This window comes from Panthera pardus, unplaced genomic scaffold (genome assembly GCF_024362965.1).
Source record: "Panthera pardus isolate Hobbes unplaced genomic scaffold, ASM2436296v1 HiC_scaffold_13, whole genome shotgun sequence".
Taxonomy (NCBI): domain Eukaryota; kingdom Metazoa; phylum Chordata; class Mammalia; order Carnivora; family Felidae; genus Panthera; species Panthera pardus.
In genome coordinates this window covers 70,428,091-70,437,343 of record NW_026526688.1, presented here as the reverse complement: position 1 = coordinate 70,437,343, position 9,253 = coordinate 70,428,091, and the positions used below count along the sequence as shown (strand labels likewise).

Below are 9,253 nucleotides of genomic sequence, written 5' to 3'. Positions count from 1 at the left end.
TCTTGAATTGTAAGGAATGGTTAATTAAAAACACAACATCCTTTTCTACTCCAGTTCCAGATGAAGTTTGGTGGACATGCACAGCTAACATGGAAGTACTATAATTTAACTGAAGTCTTTGTACAGACAACAAACCCGTTTCTGCAGCCACTATTGTTAGTCTCTTGATTCATAATGACTTAAGCACACTTGACATCAACTGCATCAAGATGTGACATGTTTTATAAGAAAAAGAAAAAAAAAACATTTAAAATTAAAAAAAAAATATTTTTAGGTATTTTCAAAAAAAAAAACTGGCTTTTAAATAAATTTGCTTCCATATTGGTTGGATAAGACAAAGTAATGATTAAACTGAGTGGGAAGTGATTATAAAGGCTTTAGGTATCAGTTCCGTATTTTTCAAAGCCAAATATGTAAATGCTAAGGAAAGAACAAAGAGAAGATTCAAATCTTGTAATTTAATATTGTTGTTAAAACTTTAATGTATCCTATTCTTTAACATTTGGTGTTAATATAAAATTACTTGGCAATGCTTGACATTTGAAATAAACATTTTTCTATTGTTTTATTTGCAACTGGTCCAATTAATTTTGCTTAGCTACAGTTTGGTCATAAAACAAATGAGTTTAAAGACATTATCAAATTGCTAGGTTCCCAGAGAAAATTGCCCCTTTTAAGAAGGCCAGGTGGTTTCTAGGGTATAAACTTGTCCCAAAACAATATCTGAATCTGTTTTTAGTATGTCTTACTATATGTAAAGAAATATTTAACATAAAGCATTTAATCTATGTAGATAAATGCTAATAGATTTAAAAAGCTAATATTAAACAGCAAATATCAGAATATGTGAGGATCCATTTTAAAATGTTTGAGCTTGCAGAAGAGAAGTATTAGTTGTAAATGAAGTTAGGAATGCCTAGAAAGTAGCTTTTTAAATAGTTGCCAATCGATCAAATTCCATAAGCTAAATCTCAGTTTTTGTTTTCAAAATTAGAAGAGCTGTTATAAAGCTTATATATTATGAATAATTTAAGCACTTCTGAGTCACCTGCAATGTAGTTTCTTCCCATTGCCATCAATAAAAACAACCCTAATATGTTGTATTTATTCTTATCCCTCAAGTGGAATGGCTATTTTAATATGCGCAATGGGGACAAAACATCACATTTCTGTAACTTTTGACTAAAGAGCTTCTATTTCTCTAATTAAAAACTTTAAAGGAGCTCTCTTTCCCTTCATCAAAGGCCATTTGTTTCTATTAAAGCTCCCCCCCTCCCAATAAAATTAATTTAGGGTTTTAAACAATTGTTAACATCCAATAGTTATTTTTAATATTTTTTTATTAAAATAATTACTTATTTCTGCAAGTAAGCCTTTGTGTAGCACTTGGTATCTTACTAAGTGCCTTGAAAACATTTTTACTGATTATGTTCCACAGAAGGGAAAGATGATGTAGGATTAAACAACAGCCCCTACCATGGAACGTGGGGGCATGTGGTATCGTGATGTTCTTCACCAAATTTAGTCATCCCTGATCACAAATCCGTAGAGAGTACGATATTTTTGTGCATTTCTCCTCATCAGGAATGTTGGAGGTGCATTTTAAGTTTTACTAATACGTGCTAGAATGACCAAATTGCAGACTAATTGTTTCCATATTGTACTTAAAATGAGTTTTTAAAAATGAAAAAGATGACTCTATACAATCAATGCTATTTATTGTACCTCTGGGCCTACTCTTCTAAAAATTGTAGCTTATCAATTTTTCTCTGTCAAGCTTGAACTAATGTAAATAATTGAAATAATGTAAAGTTATATTTTCATGTTTTTCTAGACACAACATGACAAGAATACATAATGTAAGAGTATTTCAACTATGGATAATGTTGATTGGATAATGCACATCTCAGTTACAAAGCAGTAATCATAGTTTAATATCCATGTAACGGTGCATCAATATATTGCTATATAAATATGTCCGTGTGCATATAAGTGAAAAGTGGTCAAACAAGAGTGATGACAGCTGTCTAAAGGTTTTTTTATTCATTTTATATAAAAACTGTTATGGAAAGACCAAAATGTTTATGAACTATTCTTATGTAAATTTCCAACTGTCCTTTACTGTACTTTTTGTTTACAGTATAGTACCTTATTTTCTGCTGTGTTAAGTGGGTGTCAGACTCCAAGGAGACATACACTTTCTACAACTTCTATTGAAGATATTGGAATTTCCAATTTTTCATGTGTACTATGTCAGAAAATGCTTTTGATTTTATTTTTAAATCTAACATCGGATGGCTTTTTCGGAGTGTTGTAAAAACTTCAATCATACATAAAACATGTTCTTACAAAAGGCAAAGATCTTTATTTATTTATTTATTTTACCTCATAGTTCTTCAAACTAATAATACTGAGAAATCAAAAAAAAAAAAAAAATATATATATATATATATATATATATATATATATATATATGTGTGTGTATTCCCAAACTTGGCTATTTCTATTGAACAAGGACACCTTTGCTCAGTTCACACATCAACTAAGTACAAATGGAACAGAGTAGAAATAACCTGTTTTTTAACTAAAATGATTAACATTGTCAGTATTCCAACTCTACAGTCATTAAATGCTTTGGGCATATGTAGAAATATGAGTGAATCAATTACATTTCTCATTTTCTGGTAGATATAATGTCATACGTTGCTATCATCCGCCATTGCACGGTGTGTTGTGAGCTCAGTTGCTTTTATAGTCATATGAAAGAGCCAGAATGGTAACTTGCTTTAAATATTCCACAAGGTAACACATTTCCAGGCTTCCAGGCTTCAGAAAGTGTGCTTGCTCCTTTATTGTTTTACAGAGAATACGAATGAGAAACTAAAACTCTCACAGTTCTGATTAGGTCTTTTTACAAAGGTGATCATTTTAGTATTTAGGCAGTCCCTTTTTGGTAAATTATAAAATTATTAAGACATTTTAGTTCCTCAAAATTGCACATTAAAATGTCTTTTAGAAACTTTGTGGGTTTTAATGTCTTTAATGTTTAATGGATGCGTATGCAAATGCATCTGCTTAAAAATACAGTCGTCTTTACTTTCCACTCTGCAGATACCCTAAATATTTTAGTGGTCATGGTAGTAAGTTAAGCAAATGCAGAGAAGCGTTAACAATGTAATAACCCTACAGGATCATTTCAATACAACACTTTGACAATACCATTAAAAAAGAACACTTACTGAAACTAATTAGAATAGAATACAATGTGTTTTCTCCCCTTCTTTCTGTCCCCTATCTTATCACATTCAAGAGTTAGGGATCTAGTAAATTTAAACAAATAAGTCAAGAATCGCCTGTACCTTGAAATATATCTCTGGGTAAACCTGTTTGCATCTGGGTAGAATTTTATTATCTATTGCATTTTGAGAGCCTCTGGTCTGTTTTGTAAAATGAAGTGTAATTCAGACAAATATTCCATTTACCTCTAATTTGAATGAAATAAGTAGGTGTTTTGATTGAATTAGTTGCATAAATTCTCTGTATTATCAATTTTAGTTGGTAATTTGTGGTTTTTCCATGAACTCTGGAGTTTGTTAGGTTTCACAAATTTTACATGAACTCAAAATAAGCCTATTAAAGGAAATCGAAGAATGAGGCAAATATATATTTAAAAGTAGAATAATTTTAAAACTGGTTTTTTTTTTTTTTTAATCACCAACGTGAAAGATGGGTAAGTATAAATGAATCATCATGATGTTCTTAATGGAAATCAGGGGATATTTTAGAAGGTTTGTGAAAATTGTAACAAATTTTATTTAAAAAAAGGGGGTTCATTCTCTTAATGTATTGCTTTGGCTAGATTATGACACTAGAAATTAGAATAGGTTCTATCGATAAATAATACCTTCTGTATTTCTATGTTTTAAAATAACAACAGCTCATAGCGAATGGCACTCTAAGTACGTGAAGGTTCAAACATATTTATATAAATATGATATTCAAGCACAGAAATGAACACAAATGACCTCATATCCAGTGCGAGCGGGGAAGTGCCTGGAGTAAATCTGGATCATAAGAATTTGTGTATGCATTTTATATCCTGTCTCTATTCATTTCCTTCTTGCTTTACCATTTTACATTCTCTTCCTGTGCCCTTAAGTACAACTGCCATTTTTCATATATTATACTTCAAATGGTATCTCGTTGTTGAGTTTCATTCATCTTGCCTTTTGCTTTTTCTCCATGGTATCCCGTCTATTTCTGGTCTGTCTTTCATGAGAGATTTTGTTTGGAGGGCACTTGGAACACAGTTCATTTTATCAAAGACAGGTCTGACAGTTTCAGAGTCTTCTTAATAACTGTAATAAATAACTAAGAATTTGTCCAATGAAATAAAAATTTCCTGCTAAGCTCTATTTCTGCATGACTCGCATATTCTACCCAATAATTGCGAATGTGTTCTATTCCTCCATGTACTTAAAGAGCTGCAGAATTTATAGAATTTCTGTAGGAAGTGGGAGGCTTTTCGATGGAGCAGGAAGAGTGAGAGCTCTATTTTTAATATGTTTGCTCATCAGAATCTCTTTTTAAAGTCACTTCACAATGAGCACAAGCCAATTCTGTATTTTAATGCCACTCTCAAGCGCTTCCAGACTATTCTTTAATTGCCTTTTTTCCCCACTAGGTATAAGTCAACTGTGCTATTTCAGAACCAAATTCCTTTTCAGATAAGCATAAACTCACTGTTGCTTCATTGGATATGCCTGAATTCACTGAATGAATTTGGTCATTTTTCTTTCTTTTTTTTTTTCCTTTCAGGTTAATGTGCCAATTTCATTTTATTGTAAATTGGAATGTGGGGGAGTGGATTAAGCACTTGGGAGGGAGTCAAAAGCAGGATTCTAGCTTTATCTCTCCTTGTTTCACGCCTCCCTTTGTCTCTGTCTTCTCAACTGGAGTATATGGTTACTAGGACTATCTCATGGCAATGATACAAGGAAACTTAATAGGATTATTTAAAACATAATGAAACATTGTGTCACCTTTAAAAAATGTTTTGTGCATTGGAGTGCCTCTTAATGCAGAAACAGTTTTTGACATTTAGTTTCAAATTTGGTTCCTCATCTCAAAATATTAGAAAAGCAGTGTTGTGCCTTTTCATCCATTCAGTTGCTCATTTATTCTATCTAAAAAAAAACATTTATTGAATGTATCTTGAATAAATATAAACTTAAGGTAAGGGCTAAAGTTGAAACCTCTATTCTGAGGATTAAGTATTATATTTTCTTTAAAGCATGAAATTCTTTGATCCCACTCACTTAGAAATGCTATTGTGAGTATATAGATAACTCTGTGACATTTAAGAGTTATATATTTCTGTCCCAACAATTTTTAATTCAAGGCATTCAAACTTTAATTAAGAGCACATATTTCATAACATTCATCAACAACTTCTGTAAATATGGACACATATTTTTCTCTCTCAAAAAAATCTGAGATTGTGTAAATTGTGCTTGTCTGTAAATTTATTTGGCATCTAATCAGTATCTCTATCTGTATTTTCAAAGAGTCAAATTAAATCCATTAACAAACTGCACAGTTTGGTAATTTTAAATTGTTGCCATCTGCCTAGCTTACGTGTCTAGAATCTATTTATTTGGATAAGAATTTAATTCAAATATCACTCAACATATTTTGGTCAGCAGCTAAACAGTATCTTACACTCAAACTACAACAAAAATTAAAGAAAAAATATTTTTAAAACAAGCTGGTAATTTCTTAACTATGAGCCTGCCAATTGAGAATTCATTCATGGAAATTTTTTTAAATGAAAGTCACTCTTTTTTATATATAAAATTTTATTTAAACATTCATATTAAATCACACCTAAATTAAATAAATTAAATTTATTTCATATGGAAAGCATTTTGAAGGAATTTGTACTTGTGTTTCCTAAACCAAAGAAAAGTATATTTTACATTTAAGAATGTATACATCATAGCCATGTTATTTTAATTATCATCCATTATATGGCCAATATTTATAGGTAAGAAAGTCCATTTGGTAAGAATCAAAACTATAATCAATTATAGGTTAACCTGGGCATATTTTCCATTTCCTTCTTTTTTTGATTCATTATAATGTAATTTAGAGCTTTTTTATGTAAAAATCACATTTTACCCCCAAAATTCTATGGTCAAGAAATTTGCACTAGAAAAAAAAACCCTGTGCTTATTATCATTGTACGCTATTGATATATTTGAACCATATCTAAAAACACTTTTGCGTAAATATTTACAGATTTAAAAGGAAACAGACTCATAAAAATGATTTGCAAGGTTCTTAAAATACTTATGAAAATGGATATCTGTAGTGTTTCCCTCCCTCCCCAAATTAAATTTGATTTGGCTTGTTAGCTGATCAGAGGACAATTATACTGAAGTCTAAGTCATGAGTTACAATCATATGTAACAGTTAATTGTACGTGATTCGGAAATCATAGACCACATATCCGTCCTTACATAGTCTTCTTGCAAATATGTGCCTTAGTTCTCAGTGAGGGTTAATATGGATAAGCAGTGTGAAGCTGTCATCTTTATTTGGGATTCATTTTAAATTAAAATGCATTCCAGATTTATAACTATATTTAGTCTGTATCTTAAAAGCCTTTCAAGTCTGTTTTATGTGCATTATCTTGTCAGCTATTTGTGTTAAAGAGATAAACATGTCTCTGTTCATTTTTATTTAATGTTGTTTATGTTTCTGTGCGTATGTATGTTCACGTGTGTATTAAAAAGATTCGACATCCTCTGTAGCACTTATTCTGCTAATTATTTGTAACATTGTTGACATTCCTTCTGAGTTTTTTGACTCAAAAAATGTTAAATGAATTAGAGTAAATTATTATAAAGATTTTAAAGGGGGTTTTAAAAAATTAAGCAACTATTTAGGTAAGACATATAAGAATCAAAGGTAACTAAACTCAAGCACAAAATTAGACCTTAAAATATTTTTATTTGAAATGCATCAGAAAGTATTTGATTCTTCAAAAGTGAGTTTCCAAGATTTGTACTTCATAATTAGCTGTCAAATCATCTCCACACAGGAAAGAAGTTGGAGTGACATTTACACCATGTGTCACCTTTAGCATTTTCATCAAAACACGATACAACAACAACAATATATGGGCAATAAAATTGTGCTTCAGTATCTGGAAATGGTTTTCTGGAGGTAGGAAAAAGTGTATATCCCGGCTATCTGAATAACTGTTTCCAACATCAAAGGATAATTAGTTACCAATATAATTTTCAGTGTCACGATTATCTTCCAGGCATAAAAAGTTTAAGTCATTGCCCAACTGCATATAGCTGGGAAAGGATAAGTCAGGATTATAGCCAGGGTGGATTCCTGATTCCAGCCCTATCTCCTCCCCCCGCCCCCACTTCTTTTGCCAGATGGGATCTCTTTAGTTCTCTAACACGTATGTATCAGAAGAGTTGGAGTGCTCTGACAGGAAAGACATTTTTTTCCCCATAATTAATGGTGTAACTTTTGAATTAGGATGCACTTTTGTGTTGAATTTATATCCAGAAACTTTTCATACTCTGATTGGGATAGATGGCATAAAACTGGCCGGAGGTCCAGAATGACAATTAAAATACAACTTGAAATGTTATTATACATGTTATTTAAAGTAAGCACTTACATTTATTTTTCTTGATGTCTTAAAAATTTATGAGAAAAACATAATCATCTAGTCTAACAATTGGTAAAGAAATATACATGCCCGTCTTTGCTTATTGGCTGTCCTAACCTAAGATCATTTTTGGAAAAGGTGGAATTATAAATGCAAACAAAACTTGCCATTATTACATATTACCTTGCTTCCAGAAAGTGTGAAGACATTTCGCAAGTAAAAATTTACAGTGGTTAAAATCATAGATTTGAGTATATAATGTCAAATATACATTTTAATGTTTATTTAAATATGTTTATAGTCATTTTTTTAGCTCTTCGATTATAAAATACTAACATATGGGTTTGTAGTTTATATAAAACTTCTGTATACAAAAATTTAGTATTACTTTATGGCAGTGTGTAAATTTCAAACCATTTTCCTGTTTGATTCTCAAGTTTACATTCATTATTCACACATTATCACATTGTGCCTATTAACATGCTGCCTTTCCCAATATAATGCCAAAACAAGAAAACATTTTAAGGCACAAAATTTATTTTTGTGACTGAACACAACCATGATTTACTATTTTCACTTTTTCTGTTTCATCTTCGTTTTCCATAATGTACCCTATTTAATCGGCCACCTCTCATTCACAAGCATCCATGTAATGACTGCCTTTTTAGTTCCCCTTTCTTACTAATACGATTCTACGAAAATACATAATTTGGCATAAGCCTAGTAACCTCTCGAGCAGCATGTGAAAAAATGTCCTTTCTTGAAACATTGAGCGTGGAGCTTCCACAAAAGCTGATGAAGTACTCTGTGTGTTCAAATGCTGTACCTAGTAAGCATCGCTCTGGTACAACAATGATGCTATATTTTCAGTGATTTGTTTAAAGACTTCCGTTATTATGTGTGACCTTCCTGAAGGCAGGAAATAAATATGTCTTATACCTCCTTGAGTACTTAATACCTCTTCAAAATAATGATAGTTTATACTCACAACACACATATTATGTGCAAGGCATCATACAACGAAGTGCATACTACTGTCATAACCCTCGTTTTACAAATAAGGAATCTGAGGCACAAAGACACAGAGCGGTCAGATAATTCAAAGTCATGTAGCTGGTAAGAGGTAGAAACAGGTTTTGTATCAGAGCTTGATGGTTTCAGAATTAGCGCCTGTAACACTCACATGGGAGCATCCACGTCACAGTATGATGCAAAGTGACCAAAAATGTATTCTAAAAATTTTTTTAAATGAATTAAGAGAAAAAAAATAATTAAGGGTTAGACTCACCAAAACAGCCAGACAAATATCCAGAGCTTAGATGCATATTGAGTACTCAAACATCACTGGATATATAATGATGTGGAGAAAAGGGTACATAGTGCAGTCCCCATGGGATAATGGTTTGCGTAGTCAGAAAAACTACTATAATAAGTCAGGCTAGGGATCCCTGACAGATACACTCCAGTAGTAATAGAGAATTCCTAAACTGTCATCCAGAGAGGGTACATCACATTAGCTTTTGGTCTGCTGAATTTGGAGTCAGAGCAGAATTGCTA

At 31.6% G+C, this 9,253-nt stretch overlaps 1 protein-coding gene across 3 annotated transcripts in view; it reads left to right on the top strand.

The window, feature by feature from the left end:
* GRIA2 (glutamate ionotropic receptor AMPA type subunit 2) overlaps nucleotides 1–2,359 on the top strand; it is a 158,863-nt gene extending 156,504 nt beyond the window's left edge. For all 3 annotated transcript variants that reach the window (XM_019441158.2, XM_019441156.2, XM_019441155.2), the window contains one exon: nucleotides 1–2,359. This exon is cut by the window's left edge and continues 292 nt beyond it. The gene's annotated coding sequence lies outside the window, so the exon portion shown is untranslated.
* Nucleotides 2,360–9,253: the final 6,894 nt, after the last annotated feature.